This window comes from Stomoxys calcitrans, chromosome 3, assembly GCF_963082655.1.
Source record: "Stomoxys calcitrans chromosome 3, idStoCalc2.1, whole genome shotgun sequence".
Classification (NCBI taxonomy): Eukaryota; Metazoa; Arthropoda; class Insecta; order Diptera; family Muscidae; genus Stomoxys; species Stomoxys calcitrans.
Window position 1 is genome coordinate 197,885,661 of NC_081554.1, and position 15,337 is coordinate 197,900,997.

A 15,337-nucleotide genomic window follows, 5' to 3' on the forward strand; every position below is an offset into this window, starting at 1 on the left:
GACTTCATTTGATTATTTAGAGTTTTACGCAAAGGTCATTTGCTGGCCAACAAGTCTTTACGGAACGCGCGAACGGAAAGGGCTCATGCGGACAGAAGCGCGCGTATGAGAAATTCATCAACATCTATTAAATATTCATTAATTATGCAGAACACATTTGTTAATAACGTTTCGCACTGTAATGTATGATAAACTTATAGCCAGCCGCCTAAAAATGTGTATGGGCCTTAATATGAACGGATGTAGACAAATGGACGGACGGACAGACAGACACTTAAATGCAAGTGACAAAATTTGAGTGAATGTTAACCACCCAAGACATGACGAAATTGCATTGCGATATGCATAATTTATTGAAATTGATGTGGTCAAATTATGTCAAAGGAAAGCTTTTAAGAATAAATAAAACAAATAAGACCGTGCCAAGTTCGGCCGGGCCGAATCTTATATACCCTCCACCATGCATCGCATTTGTCGAGTTCTATGCGCGGTATCTCTTTTTAGGCAAATAAAGAAAATTGAATAAGAACTGTTATGCTATTGGAGATATATCAAGTTATAGTCCGATTCGGACCGCAAATGAATGCTGAACATTGTAGAAGTCATTGTGTAATATTTCAGCTGATTCGAATAAGAATTGCGCCTTGTAGATGCTCCAGAAGCAAGATCGGAAGATAGGTTTATATGGGAGCTATATCAAGCTATTGATCGATTCAGACCATATTAGTCACGTATGTTGAAGGTCATGAGAGAAGCCGTTGTACAAAATTTCTGCCAAATCGGATGAGAATTGCGCCCTCTAGATGCTCAAGAAGTCAAGATCCCAAATCGGTTTATATGGCAGCTATATCAGGTTATGTACCGATTTGCACTATACTTAGCTCATTTATTGGAAGTCAAAACAAAACACCTCATGCATAATTTCAGCCAAATCGGATAAGAATTGAGCCCTCTAGAGACTCAAGAAGTCAAGAGCCAAGATCGGTTTATATGACAGCTATATCAGATTATGAACCGATTTGAATCATACTTAACAGAGTTGTTGGAGTGAAATTTCTGTCAAATCGGATAAGAATTGCGCCCTCTAGAGGCTCAAGAAGTCTAGATCCAAGATCAGTTTATATGGCAGCTATATCAAAACATGGACCGATACTGAAACATACTTAACACAGTTGTTGGAAGTGATACCAAAACACTACGTGCAAAATTCCAGTCAAATCGGACGATAATTGCGCCCTCTAGCGGCTCAAGAAGTCAAAACCCAAAATCGGTTTATATGACAGCTATACAAAATTATAAACCGATTTGAATCATACTTAGCACAGTTGTTGGAAGTGATACCAAAATATCACGTGCAAATTACAGTCAAATCGAACGAAAATTGCGCCCTCTAGAAGCTCAAGAAGTCAAAACCCAAGATCGGTTTATATGGCAGCTATATCAAAACATGGACCGATTTGGCCCATTTACAATTCCAACCGTCCTACACTTATAAAAAGTATTTGTGCAAAATTTCAAGCGGCTAGGGAGGAGAAAAATCCTTCGAAAGTTAGCGTGCTTTCGACAGACAGACCGGCGGACGGACATGGCTAGATCGATTTAAAATGACATGAAGATCAAGAATATATATACTTTATGGGGTCTCAGACGCATATTTCGAGGGGTTACAAACAGAATGAAGAAATTGGTATACCCCCATCTTATGGTGGAGGGTATAAAAAGCGCAGCCTACAAACATGTAAAAATTTTAAACATATTTTTATGCCTTTGAATACCGAATCAAACGGGATAGATGACGCTGTAAACCCCTCTTAATCCAACAAATATCCGTATATGTTTTAGTTACTCCACTTTGTACACTCAACAGTCGAACTATGACACTCACAAAGCTTAAAAAATGTGTTCAATATGCAATGGCGCTTGAATAAATTAAAAACTCTGTTGACATAATTCAATGGAATTTATGAAAGAACAAAAGCTGCCACCCAGTATCAGTGGATTTTTTTTCTTTCAAGTGTGAACGGAAACGGAAGTTCTGGTTTTTTTGTTCAACTCTTTTTCATCACGTTGGTCTCTCTTATGGCTGACTATCGGCTATTGGTGGTTTTGGGGCCATTTTCCATGCATGTCTCATACATGTGGTGGACTTATGTGGTTATGAGTGGAGTAGATGGGTGGGAGGTAAGGCTCTTGTCATCATCATAATAATTTAATATTTTAATTAATTAAATGCACGCGATTTTTGTCCCTGGTTGTGGAGGAAATATGCCACCGCATGATGTAGGCTACAACGACGACGGCGGCAACATTCATGATGACAATGCTTGGCGGCGCTGTGGTTTAATGAGAATTTAATTGTAACCAAAAAGCAAATGAATTCAAAGGGATTCCACATTTTGGTGCATATTTGGAAATCTTAATTGCATGACATGCCATGTTAAAACTGTTCTGCAAACAGAAAAAGGCATTGTTTATAATTTGTGTTTTTAATTTTGTGAAAAAATAAATTTCACATGTTTTTTCCCATGGTCTAGTTTACATGAAGATGTTGCAAGCTGCAACATATTGCTCAAAAGTGTTAATTGGTAAAGGGTTTTTCGTGGAATGATGGAGTTAAAAGCTGTTTCATGGAATAGCATATTTGGATTTATATTCAAAGTTCTTTAAACAAATGCTACGAATAAAAGGAGTCTGTGGACTTACACAAAATTTAAAATCATATAAATTTTGTTGGCTTTAATTAGCTATGGCAGAATATTTCTCGGTCGAAAAATATTGTTTATAAAATCTATCACTCTGCAGCCAATCTCTTTTGGTTTTCTGAAACAAAAGTGATATTTACCAGAAGTTACTTAAATTACGTTTGGCCTATTTTGAGAGTTGCATAAAGCCATGAGAAATTTGAAAAGTATCTTAAACAAAAGTAGACAAAAAAGCATTACATTTTATGCAGTTATTAAAATAATCTTAACAAATTTATTGAAGGAAGGAAATAAAATAAAATAAAATAAAATAAAATAAAATAAAATAAAATAAAATAAAATAAAATAGAATAACATAAAGTAAAATAAAATAAAGTAAAATAAAATAAAATAAAATAAAATAAAATAAAATAAAATAAAATAAAATAAAATAAAATAAAATAAAATAAAATAAAATAAAATAAAATAAAATAAAATAAAATAAAATAAAATAAAATAAAATAAAATAAAATACAATAAAATAAAATAAAAAAAATAAAATAAAATAAAATAAAAAATAATATAAAAAGATTAAATAAGTAAATGACAATTAACAATTTTTATTTGTTTCCCATTCAACACGAGCTTAATGATCGGAGACTTTTCTTTGCAAATGGTATAGAAAAGCCAGTGATTGCAACACACACTAACCACTATGGGACGTGTGTCTTAATTTGGTTACAATTACTCATCAGCCATATTAGGTGTGAAGGCTTCAAGGACCGTATGTTGGTATGATATAAATTCCACATTAACCACGCTCGACAACCCTGTGTATTAGCTGTACTTTCCCCAATGCTTGTGTTTTTATGTAATGACAGATTTTTCGTCTGCACAAATTACACTACTTCTATGGTATGCACCTGATTCTGCATCTGTTGGAAGCTGTATTGATGGCCTCGATGGCTAGACAACGGCAAAGGCAAAAGTAGCAGTTCCAAATCTGGACCATGTTTGGTTCGGATATCGATGGGCCTTGCTGGTGCAAAGAAATCGGGTAATAAATGCGCCTATTATGGACATAAGGGCCTAAATTGGCAGATCGGCTATATGTAAATATAGCCCGATATGGACCATTTTCGAGTTGGACGACACACGAGTTGAACCTGTAAAAAAACAAAACATTCCAACGATTTCAAAAATGATACCCACAACAATGCCAGATTTCTAGTTTAGGAGATACGGCCGTTCAAAGTTAGCCTTTTTTGAATTTTGAAAAAAAAACACAATTTTTAGATATATTGGCCGATTTCAAGTGTCATATCTCGAAAACTAGTTAAGGAATTTTAATTTTTTAATTTGTCTATGGAAGGCGTATAAAATTATCACAAAACAAGTAAGAGCCTGCTAAGTTCGGCCGGACCGAATATTGTATACCCTCCACCATGGATCTCATTTGTCGATATCTTATATTTGTGGGTATCTCTTATGAGGCAAACAAAGAATAATGGATAAGAATTGTTATGCTATTAAAGCTATATCAAGTTATAGTCCGATTGGGACCAAAATTAAGGGAGAAGCCGTTGTACGAATTTTTTGCCAAATCGGATTATAAAAGCGCCCTCTAGAGGCTCAAGAAATCAAGATCCCAGATCGGTTTATATGGCAGCTATATCAGGTTATGTACCGACTTGCGCCATATTTAGCACAGTTATTGGAAGTCATAACAAAACACCTCATGCAAACTTTCAACCAAATCGGATGAGAATTGCCCAATAAATCGGATTGAATATTGGCTCAATAAGTCAAGATTCAAGATCGGTTTATATGGCAGCTATACCATGTTATGAACCGATTTGGACCATACTTAGCACAATTGTTGGAAGTGATACCAAAACACCAAGTGCAAAATTACAGCCAAATAGGATAAGAATTGCGCCCACTAAAAGCTGAAGAAGTCAAGACTCCAGATCGGTTAATATGGCAGCTATATCAGGTTATGAACCAATTTATTGGATTTTAGTCAAATCGGACGAGAAATGCGCCCTCTAGAGGCTCAAGAAGCCAAGATCCAAGTTCGGTTTATATGGCAGCTATATAAAAACATGGACAGATTTAGCTCATTTACAATCCCAACCGACCAACACTAATAAAATGTATTTGATATCGAGTGGCCTAACACAACTCACTGTCTCAAATTTCAGCAATTCCGGATAATAAATGTGGCTTTTAAGGGCCTTAGAACCTAAATCGTCGGATCTATATGACAGCTATATCCAAATCTAGATCGATCTGGGCCAAAGAAGAAGGATGTCGAAGGGCCTTACACAACTCACTGTCCCAAATTTCAGCAAAATCGGTTAATAAAATTAGCTTTTATGGGCCTAAGATCCTAAATCGGCGGATCGGTCATATGGGGGCTATATCAAGATATAGTCCGGTATAGCCCATCTTCGAACTTATGGACAAAAAAGAATCTGTGCAAAGTTTCAGCTCCACATCTCTATTTTTAAAGACTGTAGCGTGTTTTCAACAAACGGACGGACAGACGGACGGACATGGCTAGATCGTCTTAGATTTTTACGCTGATCAAGAATATATATACTTCATAGAGTCGGAAATGGATATTTCGATGTGTTGCAAACGGAATGACAAAATGAATATACACCCATCCTTCGGTGGTGGGTATAATAATGCCAAAATATAATAAATAAAATGAAGTTACATGGCAACTCACACGCAGTGTAACCGAGTTCACACTATTCTATCTATCAAACTAGATATGACAGTTATATGATATTTGTCTCAATGACAGCTCTTTGTACTGTTTACAAATAAACAAAAGTTTACACTTCTAAGTTTATTTAAAAAAAGTTATTTCTGGTGGAGTTCAAGCGAAATAGTGTAATTGCGTTATAGCTGGCTGGAAAATCACAACCGGATATTGTTGGCGAACTCAAACACCTCCAAGTGAACGAAATGATAATGATACTGGAAGCGTTGCCAAGTGCCATAGCGGTGGTCCTGCAACCTGAAATGGTTCGGCGAGTGAAGACTCGAAACCAGTCCTTTCAGCCGTAAACCATGGACCCACCAACAAGACTCGATACGTCACATAAAACATGTTTTGCACTACATTTTGTCCATACAATGGCTGTCTAATTCGACAGATGCCAATACGGCGGTCTTTTCTATATGGGCCATTTTAGAGAACGAGGTAAGAACTGACAAATATCCCAGCATATATACGCTGAAGAAAGAAATGGGTCGAAATACAGTCATATTACCTTCATGCAGCTTGCAACTTGTTTTTGACTGATTCAGTGCAATGAAATTTAGATTACTTCCCTTTGTCATTTGAATCAATAAAAAATATTTTCACACAAAAAATGTGGCCGATTGAATTGGAAACACGAAGTATTACAACTGGCATTACTTCAATTTGCAATTATTATAACTTTTTTTTATTACAAAATATCGCAATTTCTAAATTACACAAAAATTAACATTTTTATCTTTATGACACCAACGTAATTTGGAAAAAAAATAAACATTATGGGAAAAAGTTTGTCAATTGCTTCATTGTGTTTGTGTTTGGCATGCAAGTTCCGCTGCTTGTGATGGAAATCGTAGCTGGAAATTGCTCAGCGAGTGAACGGGTTTCCATAGCGGAATCAGAAGGTCTTCCTTAATTGCATTGTGACGAAAGCGTCAGTTTTGTCCAATTTTAATTCACTTGATTCGTTAAGCAAATTGCTGTTTCGCTATTTTATTCCCGCCATTCTATAACAAACCATAACAAAAAACTGTCAATTCCCCAAATCCGCCAGCCAACAACAACAAATTAATTTCAAATTTCAAGTTCAAATCGAAAACTGGCAGCGAATAATAAACAACTCGTAGCAGCACCAAAACTCGTAGCATGGTAAAGCTATGAAATGTTTATGGAACGTGTTATTTTCCCCTACTTTGAAATGCCATGGATGACAAACACAGGCAGGCAGGCAAGCAGGTTGGCCATAAAAGACAACACCAAATCCCCCCTTTTTTGGTTTGGTTGGGGGTAGAAAACAAAAATGAATGAAACGAATTTCATGGTTTAGAATTTCGCGCAAAACAAGTAACTTTTTTTTTTTGTCTCCATTGGAGCATAGAGCAGTTAAAGTTACACTTCAACCAACTATAAACCCCGCCGCCCCCCCATAACAGCAGTACGAGCAGTTTTTGGGATTTTTGTAAAACACATAGGAGTGACAGCAAGACAGACGGACAGACAAAGAAAGCCTAACCATGCTAAAACATTTCTAGGGCCACATATTTAGTCGCTGAACACGTTAGGGCTTAGTTCAAACTTTACTACATAACGACTGTGTTTCACAGTAACATGGTGTTGTAAAAATTCATTTTATTATACTCCCCAAAAGAGGGCTCCTTTGCGAAAAGCAAAATGTTGTTTGTCATATTTACAGCCAGCAAATACATAATAGCCGGAGATGTTACATGTTTCAATAACTAGAAGTTTGCAATGGCCATGCTATAGAATGAAAGCAGCAAAAAACACATTTTCAAACTTCAAAAGCAGGTGTCATGTGAGCAACTCTAGAACTAAGTCAGTCGCATACAGTTGTACATTACATTGAATGTGTGGCAATATTAGGGTGAATCGAAAAAAAAAATAAAAAAAAATATTATATTTTTTGCACCCACAGAAGCTATATCGAAATATGGCGTGATTTGGACAAAATTCGACACAGATATTGAGAGGTCTAATAAGTAAAAGTCATAGAACAAAATATTGGTCTTTTTGGTAGCCATATCCAAATATAGACCGATCTCAACCATATACGCCACGGATGTCAAAAAGCCTAACATAAGTCACTGTGTCAAATTTCAGCGAAATCGGATTTTAAATGTGTCTTTTATGGGGCCAAGACTTTAAATCGAGAGATCGGTCTATATGGCAGCTATATCCAAATCTGGACCGATCTGTGCCATATTCCAGGAAGATGTCGAGGGGCCTAACTTTACTCACTATCCCACATTTCAGCGACAACGGATAATAAATGCGGCATTTACGGGCCGCTATATCCAAATCTGGACCGATCTAGACCAAATTGCAGTAGGATGTTGAAGAGCCCAACACAACTCAATGTCCCAAATTTAGGCAAAATCGGACAATAAATGCGGCTTTTTTGGGTCCAAGACCTTAAATCGAGGGATCGGTATATATGGCAGCTATATTAAAATCTGGACCGATCTGCGCCAAATTGAAGAAGGACCTCGAAGGACCTAACACAACTCACTGTCCCAAATTTGAGCAAAATCGGATAATAAATGTGGCATTTATGGGCCTAAGATCCTAAATCGGCGAATCAGTTTATATCGAGGCTATATGAAGATATAGTCTGATATAGCCCATTTTCGAACTGCTCTATTTTAAAATCTATGGCATGATTTCAACAGACATTTTTAAGCTGATCAAGAATATATATACTTTATAGGGTCGGAAATGGATATTTCGATGTTTTGTAAGCGGAATGACAAAATGAATATACAATATATATAATATATACGGATAGGAATTGCGCCCTCTAGAAGCTCAAGAAGTTTATTCGAGAGATGGGTTTCAATGGCATCTATATCAGGTTATGACCCCATTTGAACCATACTTGGCACAGTTGTTGGAAGTCACAACAAAACCCTACGTACAAAAACAAAGCCAAATCGGAAAAGAATTGCTCCCTCCAAAAGTCAAATCGTGAGATCGGCTTATAAGGCAGCTATATCAAAACAAGGATCGATATGGCCCATTTACAATCCCTACTGACCTATACTTAAAAGAAGTATTTGTGCAAAATTTCAAACCCCTAGCTTTACTCCTTCTAAAGTTAGAGCGCTTTCGACAGAGAGACGAACGGACATGGCTAGATCGACTTAAAATGTCACAAAGATCAAAAATATAGATCCTTTATGGGGGCTTAAACGAATATTTCGAGGTGTTACAAACGGGAACTGTTCAGTGTGAACGTAGTGCATCAACAAGCTCTCTCCATTTAGCTCTATCGTTGGTTAAAGCCTAGGCCTGGTTCCAAGATACATGGGTTGATTCCAATTCTCTTTTCGTGCAGCGGATCTAGGTGTTTTTCGGGCACTCCCCCTTTTGCTGTCCTTGCGGGTTCCAGTCTAGGTTCAGTCTCTTTTTAACAAATTACTTAGTTATAGCTTTCGCCGTACGCGGAAATGTTCTATTTCGTACAATTTTAGACTATTTTTGGTACCAAAATGTACGAATTTTGAAAAACTTATTCAGTCGCCCATTATATATATCCAAGTAGTAACTACATGCGAATATTCAAAGCTTTAGTCCAATCCGTAAAGCAAGTACCAAATGGTACCAATTTCGGTACTAATTGTACGTTTTCTCCCATTTCGGGAAATATTTTCAAAACATTTATTTCGACCCTCTTTTCAACGCAACAGCATAATTTAAGCCAAATCTCCAAATTCTACCGTTTTCGTACCTTTTAATACCCACCACCACCATGGGGGTATACTAATCTAGTAATTCCGTTTGTAACATATCGTAATATTGATTTGCGACCCCATACAGTACATATATTCTGGATCGTCTCGACAATCTGAGTCGATCTAGCCATGTCCACCCACCCGTCCGTGGGTCGAAATCACGATAACAGTCGAACGCGTAAAGCTAACTGGTTGGATTTTGCATAGACACTTCTTATATATGTAGGTCGTTGGGGATTGCAAATGGACCACATCGGTTCAGATTTGGATATATCCCCATATAAACAGATCGCCGGATTTGACTTCATGAGCCCCTAGAAGTCTCAATTTTCATCCGAATTGTCTAAAATTTGGAACAAAGACTTCAGTTATGACTTCCAACGTCCATGATTAGTATTTTCCAAATCGGTTTTTAAACAGATATAGCCCCCATCTAAACCAATCCCCCGATTTGACTTCTTGAGCCCTTAGAAGACTAAATTTTTACCTAATTTAGCTGAGATTCGTCCCAAAAGCCTTTCTTATAACTTACAACATCGGTTCCAAGTTTTATCCGAATCGATCAATATGGTGATATAGGCCTCCCTTAGTACCGATATCCTCATATGGCTCAGTTAATATGGGTACAGTTAATATGGGTACATTTTTAGCGGGAGGATGGGCCCGGGTCAAAATTTCACCATTTTCGTACTATTTGGTTCTTTTTAGTACATAAACGTACGAATATCATCAAATCCCGCCATATCTCGCGCCTACGACCCAACCCCACCATTCGTACAAAATTTCATGATTCTACGTGACTCTTTTATATATTAAGAATTAAATAGCCTCGGTCCGCTTCGCTACCCCCGATGCTGTTTCCCAAATTGAAGGAGGGCTTCTTTATTTTGGTTGTTTCATTTTGTTGAAAAATTTACAAACAAAAATTTTATGAAGTTTCATTACACCCTAATATATGCGTGTGGTTTTGGGTTTAAGAGTATACGTATTTCTACATAAAGCAAACCAGCAACAAAAAAAAAAACTTTATACATCCATCCGGCCGTTTGTACTTCGTCACATGAGTACATAGCTGTCCAAAAATGAAAAACAAAAAAAAAACTGAATGAATTGCTGATGTTTGGCAAGGTGATGGTAAAGGAGACCCTTTTTCGGTTTCTGGGCAATTTGGTACGCTGCGGCGTGGGTATGGCGTATGGCGTGGCTTTAAAGTTTCTGCGGTCACGCTTCGTTAGCTTAAATTTTTTTTGGGCAGCAGACAATGACGGCAACCGTTTTAACAGTGGATACAACCACAGCAGCAACAGAACCGGCAACAACAATGTGACTGATGACAAAAGAGGGAACAACGACAACAAACGGAGCAAACAAAAATAATGCACCTGTCAACTTTAACAAATGTACGAGGGATGAATTGGCCAGAGTTGCGCTTGCGATGAAAAGTCTAAAAATAAACTGAAAATCTGGCAATAGAAGGAAAAACACAAAAAATATGAAAAACTTCTCTCTCACACACACTCACAAAGCTTTAAAACGTAAAACTTTGATTTTTGCTTTGGCAGTTTCAATTACATTTTCCTTGGCTTAGTCCTTGGGAAAAAGGAAGGTGCCAGAAATTGTCAGCCAACGAGATAGCAACGCCTGTATGTTTGTAAAAAAAGTTTTGTTCCCAAAATAAATGTATCCCTCGGTGAACGTTTAAGCTGAATTTCAAATTAATTCCATTGTTGGAAGTAAAAAAATCAATGATAAGGATAAAGGATATAAATTTAAAAAATCCTAAATCGTTACAGGTTATAAAATGGAATCTGAAATACTTGTTAAGTGTGACAGTGATAAACGGCAAAATAAATTGTGAGCATCGTTTGACATTGACTGACGGTATGGTGCCAATAGACCTACAGGCCCTAGAGCGGTTGAAAATATCTGATGGCAAACTGAACCCCCAAACAGGAGTCCATATTGGAAGATATTCGACAAGAGAAGCTGAACTTTTGGCAGTCAAGATGGAATAATGACACGCGAGGCAGGTGAAACTTTAAGCTCATCCCCGATATACAACAATAAATCGCTATAAAGAATGGTGACGTAAACTGCTATTTGACGCAGGCAATACTTGGACGCGGATACTTCCGCAAGTACTTAGACAGAATGGGAAAATGTAGCTCACAATTCTCCATCTACGAAGAAGAAGAGGTGGTGTATGATGCAGATAGCAGGGTCTTCCGCTGTCTTAAAGTCTTGAGTTAGAAGTAGGGCGAGATCGAAGTTGATTTAAAGGAGAGATTGGGTTTCATAGGTTTCTCAAAAAAAAATTCATTTCAGACAACCGAGTCCGAATAGCGCAAGTGCATTAAAAGGTTCTCAAAAAGTTAGCAGTAGTCATTTATTTCAATATTTCATACCCACCACAGATGGATAGGGATAAATTCATTTTGTATGAAACACATCGAAATATTCATATCGGACTCTACAAAGTATACATATTAATGGTCCGTGTAAAAATCTAAGACAATCAATCCATGTCCGTCTGTCCCTCTGATTGTCTATCTGTCCGACTTTCTGTCTCTTCGTTGGAATCAAGCTATAATCTTTAAAACTTAATATTGAGCTTAAACTTTCCAACGATTTTTTTTGTCCCTAGGCAGGTTAGGTTTGAATATAGACCGATTTAAGGTTTAAGGTCCATTATAGCCACATTTATTATCCAATTTTGCACAATGGGTTGTGTTAGGCCTCTTGACATTCGTACCGAGTATGATAAAGATCAGACTATGGATATAGCTGTCATATGTACCGATCTCCCCATTTAAGGTCTTCTCTTAAAAACAGCGTTTATTACTCGATTTGGCTGAAATTTAGCACAGTGAGCTACGCTCGGCCCTTCAACATTAGTGTCCAATATCGCTCAGATCGTTCTACATTTGGATATAGCTGCCATATATACCAATTTACCGATTTATGTTATAAGGCTCATAAAAGGCGCATTTATTATCCGATTTCGCTGAAATTTGGCAAACTGAGCTATGTTAGGCTTTTGGACATACGTGCCCTATAGGGCAGTATTGGCCTCTACGGGCAGTATTTATTACCACATTTCAATGATTCTCAAATATGGCGGAGATTGCACTTTATTTAGATATAGATGCCACATAGACCAAAATTATGTTTTACCGTTTTGAACAGTGAATTGTTCATTAAGAATTTTTTGGCTCGTTGAACTTGTTCGTTCAGTTAGTTCATTATCGGTTCGTAATGTGAGTTGTTTGTGTCTCTTTTGGTTGGTCGTTCAGTCCATTTTATAGCTAATTAGCCCAAATTAATTATTGACTTTGTACTAAACCACGCCCATTCATACATCCAATCCACTGAGCTAGATAGTTCAGTTAGTACACTAGCTTATTTTGTTTAGAATTTTTCTTCTTTTCCATGATTGGTCAGGCTCCTCAAAATTGTGCAAGCCAGCTTATTCTGACTCGTTAAACTAGTTCATTCAGTTAGTTCAGTTATGCCTTTTTTTCGTTTATCGGTCAGTCTATTTAGCAGTGAATATGCCAGAAAGCTATAATGAACTCTATACATGTCCATTTAGGGCATGATTTTGGGGTGGAGCGACTCATCGGTAATTGACCCACATTTTTATACAATTTTCATATTTTACCCTCAAATACCTCTCGATTGAGTCCCATATTGTCCCGTTCGGTGTATATGTCGAATATTGGGAATAGATCCCACACTTTTTTATAAGTTTCGTATTCTACTCGCAAGTAACTTTCATTTGAATCCCATATTGTCCCGATCGCCCTGTCCGTTTGGGCCGCACAAGTCCATTTGGGGTGATTTTTGGGGTTTGGCGGCCTCCCAATGCCTTAACCCCAAATTTTTATATAAGTTTCGTATTCTATTTCCAATTACCTTTCATTTGATACCCATTTTGCCCTAATCCGTAAAAATGTCAACTGTCTTTCTGCCGGAAGCACGCTAACTTTGGAAGGAGTGTTGTTGTTGTTTTTGAAGCCACAATTTCATGTGGAGGTGGGGACCCTTATCAAGCTCCTGTAGATAAGCAAACTCGTTCCGTTCCAAAGGACCGATCGCTGCAGGAACAGAATGGCCATTGGTTATTCAAAGGCGTCAATAACCCGCCTTGTCAGTATTTGTGCAAGAGCCGATGCCGTCCGGCCTCTCACTGAGACTCTTCGCCCGATAACACTGATTGTCCGCGAATACCGTTGCAGCTACTTCAATATTCGCAACCTGTGGACGCGCCCAGTAACTCGCAGCTAAGATTATCGTGACAACAATGAACTCTACACAGATCGGACCTCAAAGTACCAGCCTGTGTGGTGCTCACAGCTATCCCGTACCGGATTGGAAGGAGCGCTTGAAGGTGCTTGAAATTTTTCACAAATACTGGAGGTCGGTTTGGATTGTAAATGGGCCAAATCGGAACATGTTTTGGTATAGCTGCCATATAAACCCATTTCGAATCTTGACTTTTTAAGCCTCTAGAGTATGCAATTCCAACCCAATTTGGCTGAAATTTTGCACCAAGTGTTTTATTTTGACTTCCAATAACTCTGCAAAGTATGGTCTAAATTGGTTCACAACCTAATATAGCTCTCATATAATCCGATCTCGGATCTTGACTTAGTGAGCCTCTAAGGGGCGCACATATTATTTGATTTAGTTGAAATATTGCATGAAATGTTTTGACCACTAACAACTGCGCCAAGTATGGCCCAAATCGGTTCAAAACCTGATATAGCTACAATATAAATCCATCTCCCGATTATACTTCTTGAGACTCTAGAGGGAGCAATTCTTATCCGATTTGGCTGAAAATTTGCACAATGAATTCCACTTTGGTTTCCAACAGCCAAGTATGGCCCCAATCGCTTCATAACTTGGTACTGCTAAAATAGCATAGCAATTCTAATATATTACCCTTTGTTTGTCTGTTAAGAGATATCGGCCAAAGAACTTGACAAACTCGATCCATGGTGGAGGGTATATAAGAGGCGGTCTGGCCGAACTTAGCGTGCTTTTACTTGTTTTTTATTCAGAGAACCGATAGGTTGTCATCAACTTTGACCACTCTGCCCTCTCTTTGTTCGTGTTGGCGTTTCCATGCAATTTTAAACAGCCAGTAGAGAGCGCTAAAGTCAATGTTTTTGCTAGTTGCTTGGAGTGGCTCAACGCCGAACTTAGCATGCTTTTTCTTTATTCAGAGAACCGATAGGTTGTCATCAACTTTGACCACTCTGCCCTCTCTTTGTTCGTGTTGGTGTTTCCATACAATCGTACACAGCCAGTAGATGGCGCTAAAGTCAATGTTATTGCTACTCGCTTGAAGTGGCTTAACGCCTATAACATTGATCATCATGTGGTAGTTGTCTTTGAATGGCTATGTGACTACCTATGAAATATTCATAGTTTAATCTTTTTTTAATCTTTCAAATTGCCATATTAATCGATTTTTCTGCTCTAAAGAACTAATTTGCCGGTCTTTATGTTTGGTAGCCACATTTGCGCAAATGAATTTATTACCACCTGTGGCGCTTTTAGAAGGTAAATCGCCACTTAGATGCTTGAACACTAATTTTAATGTCATACCTGTAATCTACTACCAAATAACTTTCATTTGAATCCCACATAGCCATGTTCGGCTAATATGCCCATTTGAGGGGCTTTTTGCATGTGGGGTGACTTGCAAATACTTGTACCTCATTTTTTACGTCATATTGGTAGTCTACTCCCGAATACCTTTCATTTGACCCCATATTGCTATGTACGTCCAATATGTCTGTTTGGGGAAGTTTTGCGGTTGGAGTGGCCCCCGAGTTAGTTGAACCCATTTTTTAATACCACATTCGTATTCTACTCTCAAATACCTTTCATTTGATACCCACACTATCCCGATCGGTCAACCTTGATTTTGGGTGGTATTTTTGGGGTAACGGGGGAGGGTCCGCCCCCCTCCCGATATCAACAAATTATATAGCCTATTGCACCTACCAGACCATATCCGTAATCTTCTCCCGAATATCTTTCAGTTGAGTCCCATATTGTCATGGTCGCCCAAAATGCCTATTTGAAGAGGTTTTGGGTCCGGAGCAACTCCATAGGTA

General features: G+C 37.8%; 1 protein-coding gene and 1 long non-coding RNA gene across 3 annotated transcripts in view; one reads left to right on the forward strand and one right to left on the reverse strand.

Moving 5' to 3' along the window:
* The window catches only part of LOC131996374 (uncharacterized), a 204,047-nt gene that overhangs the window by 102,810 nt on the left and 85,900 nt on the right, over positions 1–15,337 (reverse strand). The gene's annotated exons all lie outside the window — the stretch shown is intronic.
* LOC106088283 (uncharacterized) overlaps positions 1–15,337 on the forward strand; it is a 129,052-nt gene that overhangs the window by 57,102 nt on the left and 56,613 nt on the right. The gene's annotated exons all lie outside the window — the stretch shown is intronic.